Consider the following 14,113-nt stretch of genomic DNA (forward strand, 5'->3'; position numbering starts at 1 on the left):
GCAGCATCTGATTTCTCCTGTCAGCTGATTAGGATTTGTTGTGTCCCAACAAGGTCAAATGGAATTAGAAAGAAAATGCAGTGTGTCCGGTGTGTGTTTCAAATAACTGCATCATTTATGGAAACAGGACAAACGAATGGGGAAATTTTAAAGCAAATACTGACTGTCAGCTTCAAGATTCAAGGCACAAGAAGCCATTGCTTCTGTTATGCCCAGAGAGAGAGAGAGAATAGTTGCTGGGGGCATTTTGAATTCTGCTGATTCTATCTATCATGCTTTGGTTCCACTCTCATGTTGGGGCAATTAAAAAGTGATGTCTGCTTTTCAGAGGCCCCAAGCACAGAATAAGTCAAGGCATGGAAATGCCACATTCTACCTTTAGCACTCTTCTAAGGCTCTTATAAGAGGTTTAGAGCCACGTTCTATGATAGCAACTGCTGAAGTGCTCCATTGTGAATCAATCTCTTAGGATGTGGAAAGAAAAATCTCACTTCCAGAAGCAGCCACAATATTTCAGGTGTGGATGACTCTGGCCATGGCCACACCTCTGTGGATAAAACTACAAGGCTTCTACCAGGATTTCTGTTGGTCTTGCAAATCTGTCATGTTCTTCCTTTCACAGACCCACCCCCTGCCGTGTTAGTAGGCCTGCATATAGGGTGTTTTTTTTTTAATGTTTATTTATTTATTTATTTTGAGAGAGAGAGACCACAAGCAAGGGAGAGGGGCAGAGGGAGAGACAGAGAATCCCAAGCAGGCTCCATGTTCAACACGGAGCCTGATATGGGGTTTGATCTGCCAACCCTGAGATCGTGACCTGAGCCGAAATTGAGAGTTGGGACACTTAACCGACGGAGCCCCCCAGGCATCTCCCTGCAGATAGGTTTTAATCATTGCAGAAACGGCTTTAAATGTGGTCTAAGAGCTTTGAGGGAAGGTATGTTTCTGTTACATGACCTGCATAGGATCTAGAGTATTATGGATGCTTAATGAACAGCCTCAACAGCTATTATTTCCTGGCCCAGAGCTGGAGGGCTATTCTGAGGCCAGACCTTCAGACAAGGCAATCTCCAAGTCTCTTCCCAGGCTAAATAATAGGCCAGAAAGCATTAACATTATCATGTCTCATGACTCAAAACATCCAAATGTATATTATTTAAAAGACAAATTTAGACGCTTGATATGAAAGTTGAAATAAATGTGGAATTTGGGGGATATTAAAGTGAAATGTTTAAAAATTCAATAGTGAGGGGAATTATATTACAGTAAATACTCTAAGGAACTGAGGATTCATTATTTCCCAGTATTTGGACAGTAACATTGCTGAATATCAGATATGCAGTAAAGAAATTAGTTTAGGGGCGCCCAGGTGGCTCAGTCTATTAGGCATCCGACTTTGGCTCAGGTCATGATCTCACGGTTCATGAGTTCAAGCCCCACATCGGACTCTGTGCTGACAACTCAGAGCCTGGAGCCTTCTTCAGATTCTGTGTCTCCCTCTCTCTGCCCCTTCCTCGCTTGCACTCTGTCTCTCTCTTGAAGAAAAATAAACATGAAAGAAGAAAGAAAGAAAGAAAGAAAGAAAGAAAGAAAGAAAGAAAGAAAGAAAGAAAGAAAGAAAGAAAATGAGTTTATATCAGTAGCCAGGGATTATCTTTGTGGAAAATCCTTGTAGGTTTTTTTTTTTTTTTAACAGCAGTTCACAACTGGATAGAATGGAGAAAAAACACTAAAATAATGACTTACACTTGTGTTACCCGTTTTCAAGGTGCTTTCACACGTTTTGGCACACTGGATGGTCCCATTACTCCTGTTGGCTTGCAGGGAAGATGCGGTTAGCAGTCTCATCCATCTCCTTTAGGAAGGATGGAACGGGAACCCGGCCAAGCTGCACGGGAAGGGTCAACCACACAGTGTGGGCAGGTTCAAGGGCATGACCCTGAGCTAGGGACACCTGTGTTTAGTCACAGCAAAGGCTTTTATTAGGGGATGCACGCTGGGTGAGACCCTGAGCCGCATCTCTGTCCTGAGAATTTTTCATTAGCTATTTAATGGGTTTAATTTCCTAATTTAGTGTTTCCTAACCTTAAGATCTATCTTTCCATGTGGTTGAAAGTTAACATGCACACTGGAGGTAGCATAATAATTCTCCAGTATTGAGAAGACGATTATCCGAAATATTTTTATCTTTCCGTGCTTCAGAAGGTCCTTTGGAATTGTGCAGATACTCAGGAAGATTATTATTTTTGAAAGCAAATTATGAGTACCTTTGAATATGTAGGCATGGCAGCTCACAGAGGTTCCAATTAATAAAATTTGGTGAAATCATTTTTTTTCTGTACTTTTCAAGTCCCTTTCAGGAGAGCCGTGGCTTATCCATCCTGTTCCAGGGAGGCTCATCTCCTCAAAAGGCACAAAAACGGCTCCCTGGATGCCACATGATGCCTTTGGAGAGAGGCTCCCACCTCCACCTTCCAAGGGGAGGTGGAGACCAGAGAGCATTATTTTGTTTTTAATGTTTTTGTTTTTGTTTTGAGAGAGAGAGAGAGAAAGAGTGAGCAGGGGAGGGACAGAGAGAGAGGGAGACACGGAATCCGAAGCAGGCTCCAGGCTCTGACCTGTCAGCACAGAGCCTGAGATGGGGCTTGAACCCACGAACTGAGAGATCATGATCTGAGCCAAAGTCGGATGCTCAACCGACTGAGCCACCCAGGTGCCCCCAGAGAGCATATTTCTAGTTCTCACAGGTCAATCCGTACCTGTCTATCTGAATCAGCAGGCGGGCGGGCTTGGACAAACATTCATGCATACAAACACATACCTCCCAGGCTTCCAATGCCTACATAAGGAGTAGAGGCCTTCTTCAGTTATAGGAAACTATTCATCATGTTTCCATTTAGTCTCTTCAAAGATACCTCCTGATCCACATCCTTTTAATCCAATTTCCAGCTTCATTCCCTACCTGCCAGCCAAAGAGTTATTTGTACAGGCAGCTTCCTCCCTTCCTCACCCTGTCCCGGCCAGCGGCATGAAGATGATGCCTGTGGTCCTTTAATGAAATCCCCGCCCCTGGAGCTGGGCTCACCTGAGGATTCATTAGCCCGGTTCAGCAGTGACAGGCTTGACCACTGGTCAGGAACGACAGAAATACTCACTCCACAGCCCCATCCAGCCCTAGCCTGGACGGCCATTGCCTTGGATGGCTTTGCAACATGCCCGTTGCAAGGCTTGGCCCCAGGAATGGCACAAACAGACACACACACACTCTGCCACACGCAGACACCTACACCCTGCGCAGGGATGCCAGATGACAGAACAGAAAAGGACTCTTTCATCCGGCAGCCTTCTGATTCCAGAGGAGCGTCTCTGAGCCACGACCTGCTGTTTCCCTGGTGACTGAGGCTTCCAAATAAACAGGATTCTGCTCAGACAGGCCAGTAGTCCATTCGGCTCAGCCATTTGCCCCAAGACAAACCACGTTAAAATAACACCCAGGATAGCTGCCGTCTGTCGTCTCTGCCTCCCTTCCCTGCTGGCCAATAGCTCTGCCTGCTGCTGGCTGTCCAGAGTTGGGGGCACTTAGAGCTCTGTGTATGTCCCTGTGGGTGGGGTCAGTGCGGGCTGTAGTCTACAGGCAGGTCCCCTCTGCTGATAAACAAGGTCAGAGAGAGACCCAGAGGCTGGCATTCTCAGCTCCCCAGCCTGCCTCCCTGCTTCCCACACGACCCTGCGGGACTGGTAGCCGGCTCTGTGGCATGGTGTCTGGAGGCAGACCAGCAACCTGATGTGCATGCCACGGCCCGTCCCCTCTCCCCACACAGAGCTGCAGTAACCGAGAAGTTCAGAGAGCCGGCGTGGGGCTGCTGGGAAAGCAGCCGCAGCACAGTGACAGTGACACGGAGCAGACGACACCCAGTGGATTTCCGTGTTGCCCTTGGACGAAGAGGCACAGTCCTCAGCCTACAAAGGTTTTCAGGTAAGAATCTGAGTCTCCGTTTCAGGGAGGAAAGAGAAGGTTGTGTGCAGAGCTGAGGGCGTGCGTATGTGTGTGTGTCCAAGTGCAAGGATAATATTACATGGAGAGGGGGGAAAAAAACGGGAAGACTGAAGGCAGTGGGATGTTTTAAGCAGATACCACTGGAACCAGTTCCCCGGCAAGTGGATCCCCAGAAGCTCGCCTCTGGCTGGGTTTAATCCGTGGTGCCGGTCGCTCTGGGGAGAGCCATTGCCCGTGGCACAGGCATGTAAAAATAGCACCTAGACTTCAGAGACTGTAAAAACGATCCTGCACCATGCTGCCCCAGCACCTTTATTCCTCCACTGCCGGGCTGACGAGGACTGGAGGGGGCGGAATGTCCTCATTTACTGAAGCGCTGGATACAGCCCCTTCGGTTCCGCAGAAGCCAAAATCGGTAGCTTTAGTAAGTCTGGAGGGCGTGAGCCTGCTGTGTCACACTCACCCTCTTGGGGAACCTGGACATTCAGCTGCCTCGGGAAGGCTGTTCACTGAGCACCTCAAACTTTATCCTAATTTTGATACAAAAGTCGGGCTGAAATACAGGATTAGCTGAATGTGATAGGATAGGCGGCTATTCAGATGGCCCCGTGGCTCACCTGGACTATTCCTTACCTTCCTTCTGATCTTTGAATATCACACGCTCATCTCAGTGCCCCTGCAGACTGGCACTAGAGGAGAAGGTGCGGGAATGGCTAGCCACATCCACGTCACTATTACATGCCCAAAGTGTGCAAGGCTTCTAAAGAACACTTGAAAAATTCAGACCTCCAGGTCTGGGGGAGAATTTAGGCATCAAGTGCCCATTTTTCAGAGACCCAAGAGGAACTGGGGTCTGGGCACTGGGGTCTAAGGGCTCCCGGCGTGACTCAGCAGAATGTAAACATTCAGTGCTTTCTCTAGCTGCTTTAACCACTGTGCCGCCCCACCCCCCCACCCCCCCACCCCAACCTCCCCACATACTCTTCTGCATTCTTTTTCTGCTTTGGCACTTTCCCTTTCATTCCCTACAGAGATGTGATTGTTTATGATGTAGTTCTGCAAACAGCGGTGGGAGAGGCGAGCATCCGCCACAGGACGACCGGGGCTTTGTGTGAGGCTCAGCCAGCCCTGATGGTGGCAAAGGGTTGAAAAGAAATAAGCCCGGCTTTGCAAAGTGGTGTCCAGTGAAGGGCTGGCCAGCTGTTTACTGGGACTGTCTGGGTGAATGAGTGTGGATTTTGGTGGAGACTGTGATTCACAGTCACAAATTCCCTTTTCCTTTGTTTTCTTTGTGTTGGTCATTGAGGGCTTCTGAGGAAATTCCCCTTTTCAGATTGTATATCTGAAGGCAAGATCATCGAAGGTGCTGCTGAGGGCAGCTGGTGAGCACTGGAGGCTTTCTTCTGTTGACCCTGCCTTTGCTAGTATGAGTAAATGGCTTTGCAGATGAAGTACTTAATCAAAGGCCAAACTGATACACAAATAATGAAGGGAGAAAAACAGACTTTCTTGTAAACTCTCTCCCAGATCTGCTGTGCATGCATACAGATACGGCTTGCCTGGTTCCGAAAAGGATTTAAGGAAGCGCTATGGGGTTGGTTAAGTGGTTTGACGTCATAGGCCAGTAGCATCAACCACGATGATGATGCTTTCAGTGGTGAGGGTGGACGGCATCTTAGGCTCCACCTACACTAAGTGAAGGGATGCCTGACCCAGGATGGAGAGTGTGCTCGCTCGCCTGGCTCACATGCGTTCTGTGGATGCTAGTAAACCGTGGAGGATCACGGAGCTGCCAGGCCTGCTGGGCCACCCTCTAGGAGTGAGGGACGGTACAGAGTGTAAGGCATTCCCCATCCACCTTATCAAAGGGTGTTGCTTGGCCAATGCAATGCTCCTTGAGTTAAGCTGCTGGAAAAGCAATCTGTCACAGGTGCCGCAGGCATACCCGGTTTTAGGTGAATCTAATGCCTACACGTGAAACGAATTATAGGTGAATGAAGATTTTTTTCCCCCCTGTTTTTCACTCATCAACACATGCTCATGGAGTACTGACAAGGGGTCCCATCTCAAGGTACAACTGGATTGAGCCCACTCACCCACAGAAAAGGGAGGGCACCTACCTGGGGGGGCGGGGGCAGGTAACAGACAGTGAGTGTGGACTGACAGGATGTCCAACTCAGCTGGGAGGCAGGGTCCAAGGTATGGGTACAAGGGCAAGCATCCAGGCCAGTGGTCTACAGAGAGAGAAGAGGAAGGAAGGGAATATGAAGTGTTTGATTCCTAAATATTCCGAATTAAGAGAGGCAGCCTAATATAGTGGTCAAGTGCATAGATTCTGCAGCGGGGCTCCCTGGGGTTCAGATTCAGACTGTGCCATTTATTAATCCTGTGGCTTTGTGCCTCAGTTTCCGCATCTGTAAAATGGGGTAAGAAAGTACCAACCTTGTTGCTGAAAGGCTCAAATGAGTCATGCTCTTAGTGCCTGGCTTATAGTAATTACTATGTATTTGCTATTAGTGAAAGGTGAGTTCTGAACACGCTGTACACAAGTCCTTTTGTTCCAAAGTCCAAAGTGACACTTTATGTTTCCTGTGCCCTTACTATGTGCCGGGTACCCGACTTGGCTTTATGTATCTGATCTTGCTGAATTCTCATAACAATCCTGGGAAGTAGGAATTGAGGCTTGCTGGGCTGGGCCATTTGCCGAAGTTCACGCAGTCACCAAGTGACAGAGCCACATGTCATACCCAGGCTGTGCTCCCACCTGATTTGCCATGTATGTTTTATCGGATCACTGGAGGGGTCCTAAGAGACATGGAATTTGGTGACAGGAATTCAGGACAGGTGATATTTGAAGACCTAGGAAAGTAGGCCAGGATTTGGAAACTCTCCTAAGAAAGGCAGACCCCAGGGGGTGCCTGGGTGGCTCAGTCGGTTAAGCATCTGATTTCAGCTCATGCCATGATCCGTGATCTCATGGTTTGTGGGTTCGAGCCCCACATCAGACTGTGCCAACAGCTCAGAGCCTGGAGCCTGCTTTGGATTCTGTGTGTGTGTGTGTGTGTGTGTGTGTGTCTGCTCCGCCCCCATTCACACTCTATCTCCCTCTCTCAAAAATAAATAAACGTTTTTTAAAAAATTTAAAAAAAGAAAGAAAGAAAGGCAGACCCCAGCTTGGCCCACAGTCAGACTCTCCACTTTGAGGACCTATGGCTTTTGAGACCAGGTCTTCAGGAACAAGACACGAATGCAGTCATGGGGGAACAAGAGGGGCCTCAGGTTTTCCTGAACCAGTCAGCGGATGATGCCCAAGAAGAGAGGAAATGGTGCCTGACAACAGACACAGAGGCAGAGGCACAAGCCTGCTGGGCCAGCACCCCGCTTCAACTCTGCAGGCCTGAGGTCAGAGATCAGCTTGAGCTCAGCTCGACGTCAAGACTGGGTGACTCCAGTCGTAGAGAGAGAAGGGATGGGCCATCCAGAACTTGGTGTCTGTAAAAGACTCGATCTGCTGGTGCAACCCCTCTAAGGAGAATGTTTAAAATGTGACAGAGATTTGTTTTCTGCATAACTGCTCACGACCTTTGACTTTGTCCAAGGAATGCTAGTGGTGGGGACAGGCGTGAGGAGCAAGCCCCTCTTTCACCAGAGCTGTACAGGTGTGTGTGGGGGGACCTCAGACAAGACTCCCCTCTGTCTCTCCAGGACCTGTAGTTTGCAAACAAATGTGCATAATAATCACAGGGGAGCTTGTTTAAAAAAATCAGGTACCCAGGTCCGGCCCACCGAAGTCCCGACTTAGCCAGGTTCCGGAGGGACCCACGATTTTGCATTTCCTGGGTAGGACCCAGGTGATTCCATCTTTGGTCCACAGGGGACAGTTGAGGAAACCCAAGTCTGACCATTGCTCTGGTTCTTTTCCCTTCATTGCTGTGAACGAGAACACAGAGTCATTTGGTCTGAGTCAGGGACAATTGGCCTCTTCCTTGTCATCCCCTCCTTCCTGAATTACCATCTTCCTCGGACTAGCCCTCCACGTGTTGCAACATCCACGACAGTGTCCACACTGCACGCCGAGTTGTTATGTGCCAGGCACAGGGCCAACCCCTTCATGCTATTCCCTCACTCAACCCTCACAACCACCCCATAAGTTAGGTGCAATTATTATCCACCTTTTACAAGTGAGGGGAAAGCCCTCGCTGCTAGGAAGTGGCCGATCTGGGGTATGAACTCTGGACAAGCAGATTACCAGAGCACCATCATGGAACCTCCTATCAGCGGAGTTTTACCTGTTGGTCACTTCAGCCTTCCCTTCTCGCTCTTGGGTGCCTTTCTCTGGTTCACGTTCCTCTCTGGTCCGCTTCCATTCCCAGGCCCCCGTATAACTTTCTCAGAAGATGATGTGGCCCTGTGTCCCCTACTTTTTTCTCATTCAATCAATCAGAAAGGGCTGGGGCAATGGGCAGGTGGAAGGCAGGTGTTAGGAGCTGAACTACGTCCTCTCCTTTTTTTTTTTTTTTTTTTTTTTTAATTTTTTTTTTCAACGTTTTTTATTTATTTTTTTGGGACAGAGAGAGACAGAGCATGAACGGGGGAGGGGCAGAGAGAGAGGGAGACACAGAATCGGAAACAGGCTCCAGGCTCTGAGCCATCAGCCCAGAGCCCGACGCGGGGCTCGAACTCACGGACCGCGAGATCGTGACCTGGCTGAAGTCGGACGCTTAACCGACTGCGCCACCCAGGCGCCCCAGTCCTCTCCTTAAATTCACATGTTGAAGTCCTAACCTGCAGAGTATCAGAATGTGACCTTATTTGGAGACGCCTTTACAGAGGATATCAAGTTTAAATGATGTCATTAGGGTGGGCCCTAATGCCAGCATGACTGGCATCCTTATAAAATGGGGAAATTGGGACAGAAAGACATACCTAGAGGGAAGATGGCATGAAGACACAGGGGAAAGAAGGCCATCTACAAGTCGTGGAGAGAGGCCTGGAACAACACTTCTCCTCCCAGCCCTCAGAAGGAACCAGCCCTGCTGATACCCTGACCTTGGACTTCTGGCCTCCAGAACTGTGAGCCAATACACTTCTGTTGTTTAAACCGCCAGTCTGTGGTACCTGTTGGGGGAGCCCTGGAAAACTACTATGGTGGGAGCCTAGGTTCACCCCCAGGTCCTGAGTTTGGAGTGATCTAGTTTGAGGCCAACACATCCTACCAAGTTATGACAACTTTCTCGTCTCTTTAACTCAGGAGTCAACTTCTGTTGACTTTAAACAGTGTTCATGGGACTCACAAATAGTCTAAGGAAGGAAGAAGGAATGAGCAGCAAGGATGACGAGGGGAGGAGAGAGGAGGGAAGGGAAAGTAAAGAAATAAAGAGGCAGCCGGATAAAGAGGACAGAGAATGGGGACTGGGAGGGGGGTTACTTGAGGATCACTAGTGCCTTCACCTCAGCTTCATTCACCTCATTTGTGAGCTACTGCCACTGTGCCAGGGAGCATGCTAGACACTGTGATACAGCCTGGAACGGACGGTTCCCGCCTTTCTGAAAGCTAGAGGCTAGAGAGGGACACGGACTCAATCACACAGTAATTCTCCTGCGTGTCTCAGGAAAGCATATGCAGTACCGGACCCAGTCACGGGGTCTGGAAAGGTTTTGGTGAGTTCGTGACGCTTGGGTTGAGATGTAGGGGGTGGGCAAGCGTCCACTGGGTGAGGGATGAGTGTTTCAGACGGAGGGAAAATACTGCAAAGGTCACACAGTGTGAGGAAGTGCGGCATTGCCAAGGGGTGGAGGAAAGGCCGGTATGGCTGGAAGAAGGAAGGGAAGAATGAATGTACGGAAGAAGGGGGACGGGTCAGAGAGCAAGGCCCAGGAGGGGGCCAGACCATGGCAGCTGGGTTGACAGTTTGGGTCCTTCAAGTGAGAACCACAGAAGGCCAGAGAAGGAAGGAATCCTGGATACGGCAAACTCCTTTCAACAAAGGGAATCCTGGGATAGAGACGTCAAAGGCATGCTTTAGCAGTGGGTCTTTCCAAAAGCAAGACATCAGACTTTTTGAGTTCACAAACTTGAGGCAGCCGGATAAAGAGGACAGAGAATGGGGACTTTATCCGGCTGCTTCGCCTCTAGGGAATGAAGTTCTAGCCATTGTCGACCCTCAACAGAGCACATTCTAGGTGTTTGTCAAGGTTCCATTGGGAAGGGTCAAATGGGGACAGTTCTGTCCTGTCAATGGTTAATGAGCCAGCTTGGCAGCTCGGACAGGTTGGCCAGGCAGCCCCCCATTTGGCAACACTTGGAGGACACAGGGGGGCCTCCGAATATAACCCATCTGCTTGCTGTACTTTGTCTGAAGGTGCAGGAGCAGGCATGCATTGCAGAGGCAAATTATTCAGTGGGGGCTGTGGGGAATGGCAGAGATTCCGGTTATGAAGGGGAAAGAGGTAAGGGCAGGGAGCCCAGAGAGACCGCTGAGGGCACTAGGGGTGAAAGTGGGCAGAGAAGCATCTGAAAGGAGCAGTGCAAAGGACCTGATGCCAAACGCTGCCTCACTGGTGAGCTCACGGGAGCAGTGGCAAGATGGGCCCGCAGCCGGCGAGTTCCCACTTGGGTGGTGCCTGAGAGCCCCACTACCACACACACGCCATCTCCATCGCTGGGAAACTTCTCATCAGTGCCAGGTATCGTTGGCGTAATGCACTCAGGAGCCCCCATGTAAAAGTGAACGCAACGCCTTTGCCAGAAGCCCCGCCTGCCACAAAAAGAACTCTCTTCCTTTTTCTTCCTGGAGAGGGGCTGGATCTGGCTAAGCAAGGATGAGTTGTGGGGGCAAGCGGGGCACACTTTGGAAAAGAGAGGGGATTTTCAGGAAGGTGAGTAAGCAGCCCAAGGCCTCTTGGGGAGCAGGATCCCCTGACTCTGCTCCTCTTACCTCTCCCACCGACTTGAGCCCCACTGGCCTCTTTTCTGTTCCTCTGAGGTTCCATGTCCTTACCAGCCTCTTGGACATTGTGACTGCTGTTCCATCCGCCTGGAATGCTCTACCTTCTTCTTCTTTTTTTTTTTTTTCAATGTTTACTTATTTATTTATTTTGAGAGAGAGAGAGAAAGAGAGTGAGTGAGCATGAGCAGGGGAGAGGCAGAGACAGAGGGAGGGAGAGAATCCCAAGCAGGCTCGGCACTGTCATCCCAGAGCCCAACCCAGGGCTCAAACTGGAGCAATATCATGACTTGAGCCGAAGTCGGATGCTTACCCGACTGAGCCACCAGGTGCCCCAACCCTATTCTTCACATAGCAGATCTTTTCATCCTTGGACCTCACCTCTCTCAGCAACTCCCCCAAAGAGGCTTCCTTTCCCGTCTCTATCATGGGACTTGCCCCAGTCTGTATTTATCTTGTCAACTTTTTTAACACTTGCTATTGTCTGGAACGTGAGCCTCACAAGGGCAGGATCTCATCCATCTTGTTTTGTGCTATATCCCTGGGACAGAGCCTAGCCACAGAGGTGCTCAGTAAATATTGGCCCAGTGAATGAATGAGTGACTCATAGAATCTTGGATTGAGAAATCCAAGGCCCAGGACAGAAGTGGGATCTCCCGCTCTCTGCTGCTCCTCACAATTCTAGAAAAGGATGCACCACATGTGAAAGCAAAGCTGACAGGTTTGTGTCTAGGGCCTGTGACCCTGACTTAGGGGACCACACCCCTCATTGACCCCAGGCCATATGCCACCTACTCTGGCTTAGCCAGCCTACTCTCAGCTCTTCAGAGCTTGAGAGTGAGCAAACTCACTTTGGTTGCCTGGAAAAATCCAGCTTAGTGGTTATTATTCATGCTTAGAGATGAATAACTTCTTTTAGCTGATGGGCATCAAAGGGAAACAAGTGATGTCAGGCACCTAGAAGGGAGACATCGATCTGGCGTGTTCCGGCCCTCACACCCATGGGGGCAGATGGACCAGAGCATCTCTGCCTTTGCCATCGGTCTGATGGGAACACAAGCAGCCTGCGTTGATTAATCAATGTGTGCAAAGTGCTGCACCAATACCTCTGGGGATATAAAGAGCCTCTAGAAAACAAGACTCTTCTTTTACTTCCTCAGAATCTCTGTCAGAATTTAGAAATGGCAACTGTGGGAGAGCGGAGATGAAGGCTCCAGTCATTCCCTGGAGCCCACACAGAGCAAGTCTGCAGCCCAGAGAACATTCCCCTGGTTCAGAGTCACGGGCTGAGTCGGCCCAGGCTTCTTGGCCTTTGGTGATAAGGTGTTTAAGTTGCAGGAGCAAAGGCAAAATCTCCACTCAGTTGGCCAAAAAACCTTGCTGCCATTTTCCCTGGCTGGTCCTGGATGTCTTTGCTGAGGGCTCTGGAAGCAGAGTCCTAACCTCCTTGGAAAGAGAGCTAACATGGAAGCCCAAGACTCTTCTCATTATTTCATTATTTCAGGGTGACAGTCTGTGGTGCATATTGGTAGGGTAGCAAAATGGCCAACAGCATGGACTCTGGCGCAAGACCGGGTATGAATTTTGGCTCTGACCCTCAATAGCTACGTGGCCCTGGCCAGTTTACTGTAAAATAGAGAGAATAGGGGCACCTATTTCCTCAGGTTGTGGCCAGGAGAAGTCCATACTGGGTTCCATTATCAGCACTAGGGGCTGCTCTCTCATAGGGCTGCCCTAAGACTTCAGTGAGACAGTACATGTAAAGCCCCAAAAATGTTTCAGTATGCAACACACAGCACAGTATTTGCCCAATAAAATATTAATTATTGCTACCAACAGGTTTGCAGTCTGGCTAATGCTTTTTTGGAAGCCTTCATAAGAATGTATTTGATGTTAAAAAATGGTCCTGGGGCATGAAGGTGGTCACCTGCTGTCCTGCTGTTCCTCCATCAGCTTTTTTTGTCACAAGGGGCAATTATCACCCTGTGCTTTCTCAGCACTTAAAAGCCTCAGGTCAGGAAACTAGAACTAGCCGAGAAAGCAACAGACCCCTTACAGAGCTGAAGCATGGAACAGACACAGGCCATTTGTTCAGCAGTTTTAGGCTGAGGGCGTTTCCAACAAACAATTAAAGAAGGAGTCAACCCCAGCAGGCTCCTTCTGCTCAATCCACAAAAGGGCTTTGGGATTCCCACGCACAGACAGGCACAGGGTTTCTCAGGGCACAGACTACTCAGAAATTCTGCTCAAGGGCCCTGGCCCGGGGCTTTGAGCTTAAATCATTTGAAAATCAACTACAGGGATGAAAGGGACAGTCTGCAGGAGGGTGGCCTGCACTGGATCTTGCATTCGGGCTGTCCAGTACTCCGCCCCTCCCTCCGGAGTGACCTTGGGTACAGAACTGGTCCTTTTTAGACTTTGGGTTCCTTCTCTACAAGAGCTGCCTCTGGAGAGTGGCTTGGAGGTTATGCATGGTGTGCAAAGCTCCAGCTGTCTCTCTCCATACCCATTCCTCTGTGGCCCTCTTGACCATCACATAGCTGTGGATATGGAAAAAACCCAGTGGTGATCAATGTTGTAAAGGCTTGCAAATATTTGCTTGCACCAGGTGACCATGAGCGCATCACTTGGCTGCTGGAGCAGCATAGAGAGATGGATTATGGGAAGGGGTCCAGGCCACAGTCTGAAGGAGGGGATGTTGGCAGCCCCCACACTCAGCTCGGCCCATCCTTGCACCACAGGGACCAGGCCGAGATTATGGATTTTTAGCCTGCTGTTCCCCTGGGTCGTCAGACTTCTCACGAAGGCCTGAAGATTGATGGTCTTCCTTAAAAGAGGTGGACCCCTTCCTGACCCACTCTGACCTTCCCCAGATGCCTCCCCACCTCCCACTAAGGCCCGAGGATTTAACACACAGCTGGTTCAGGGTGGATCCAACTGTAGGCAGTGCACGTGGGGGGAGAGCGTTTCCAAGGCGATGTCCGAGTTGTCTCTAGTGACCCATTGACCTGACCCTCCCCGCCTTACGCTGCCCCAAAACTGAGCTAAGACTTTGGAGGGCGGATACACCTTAGGATGTCTGGCGGGAGCCCTATTATGGTGGGAGGTTCAGATCCCACGCTGGGATGGGCCCTGGGGAAGGTCAGGGGGAGGGTGAGCCAAAGCTGGC

General features: G+C 49.8%; 1 protein-coding gene and 1 long non-coding RNA gene across 2 annotated transcripts in view; one reads left to right on the forward strand and one right to left on the reverse strand.

Annotated features, from left to right (window-relative positions):
* Nucleotides 1–5,017: 5,017 nt before the first annotated feature.
* Nucleotides 5,018–14,113, reverse strand: part of LOC131513846 (uncharacterized) — a 73,266-nt gene continuing 64,170 nt past the window's right edge. Inside the window, exon 3 of the long non-coding RNA XR_009262831.1 lies at nt 5,018–6,231. This is a non-coding gene — a long non-coding RNA (uncharacterized LOC131513846). The remainder of the gene's footprint in view (nt 6,232–14,113) is intronic.
* Nucleotides 8,824–14,113, forward strand: part of FGF1 (fibroblast growth factor 1) — an 89,066-nt gene continuing 83,776 nt past the window's right edge. The window contains exon 1 of the mRNA XM_058733097.1: nt 8,824–9,070. The gene's annotated coding sequence lies outside the window, so the exon portion shown is untranslated. The remainder of the gene's footprint in view (nt 9,071–14,113) is intronic.

The sequence above is a fragment of the Neofelis nebulosa genome, chromosome 1 (assembly GCF_028018385.1).
Source record: "Neofelis nebulosa isolate mNeoNeb1 chromosome 1, mNeoNeb1.pri, whole genome shotgun sequence".
NCBI lineage: Eukaryota > Metazoa > Chordata > Mammalia > Carnivora > Felidae > Neofelis > Neofelis nebulosa.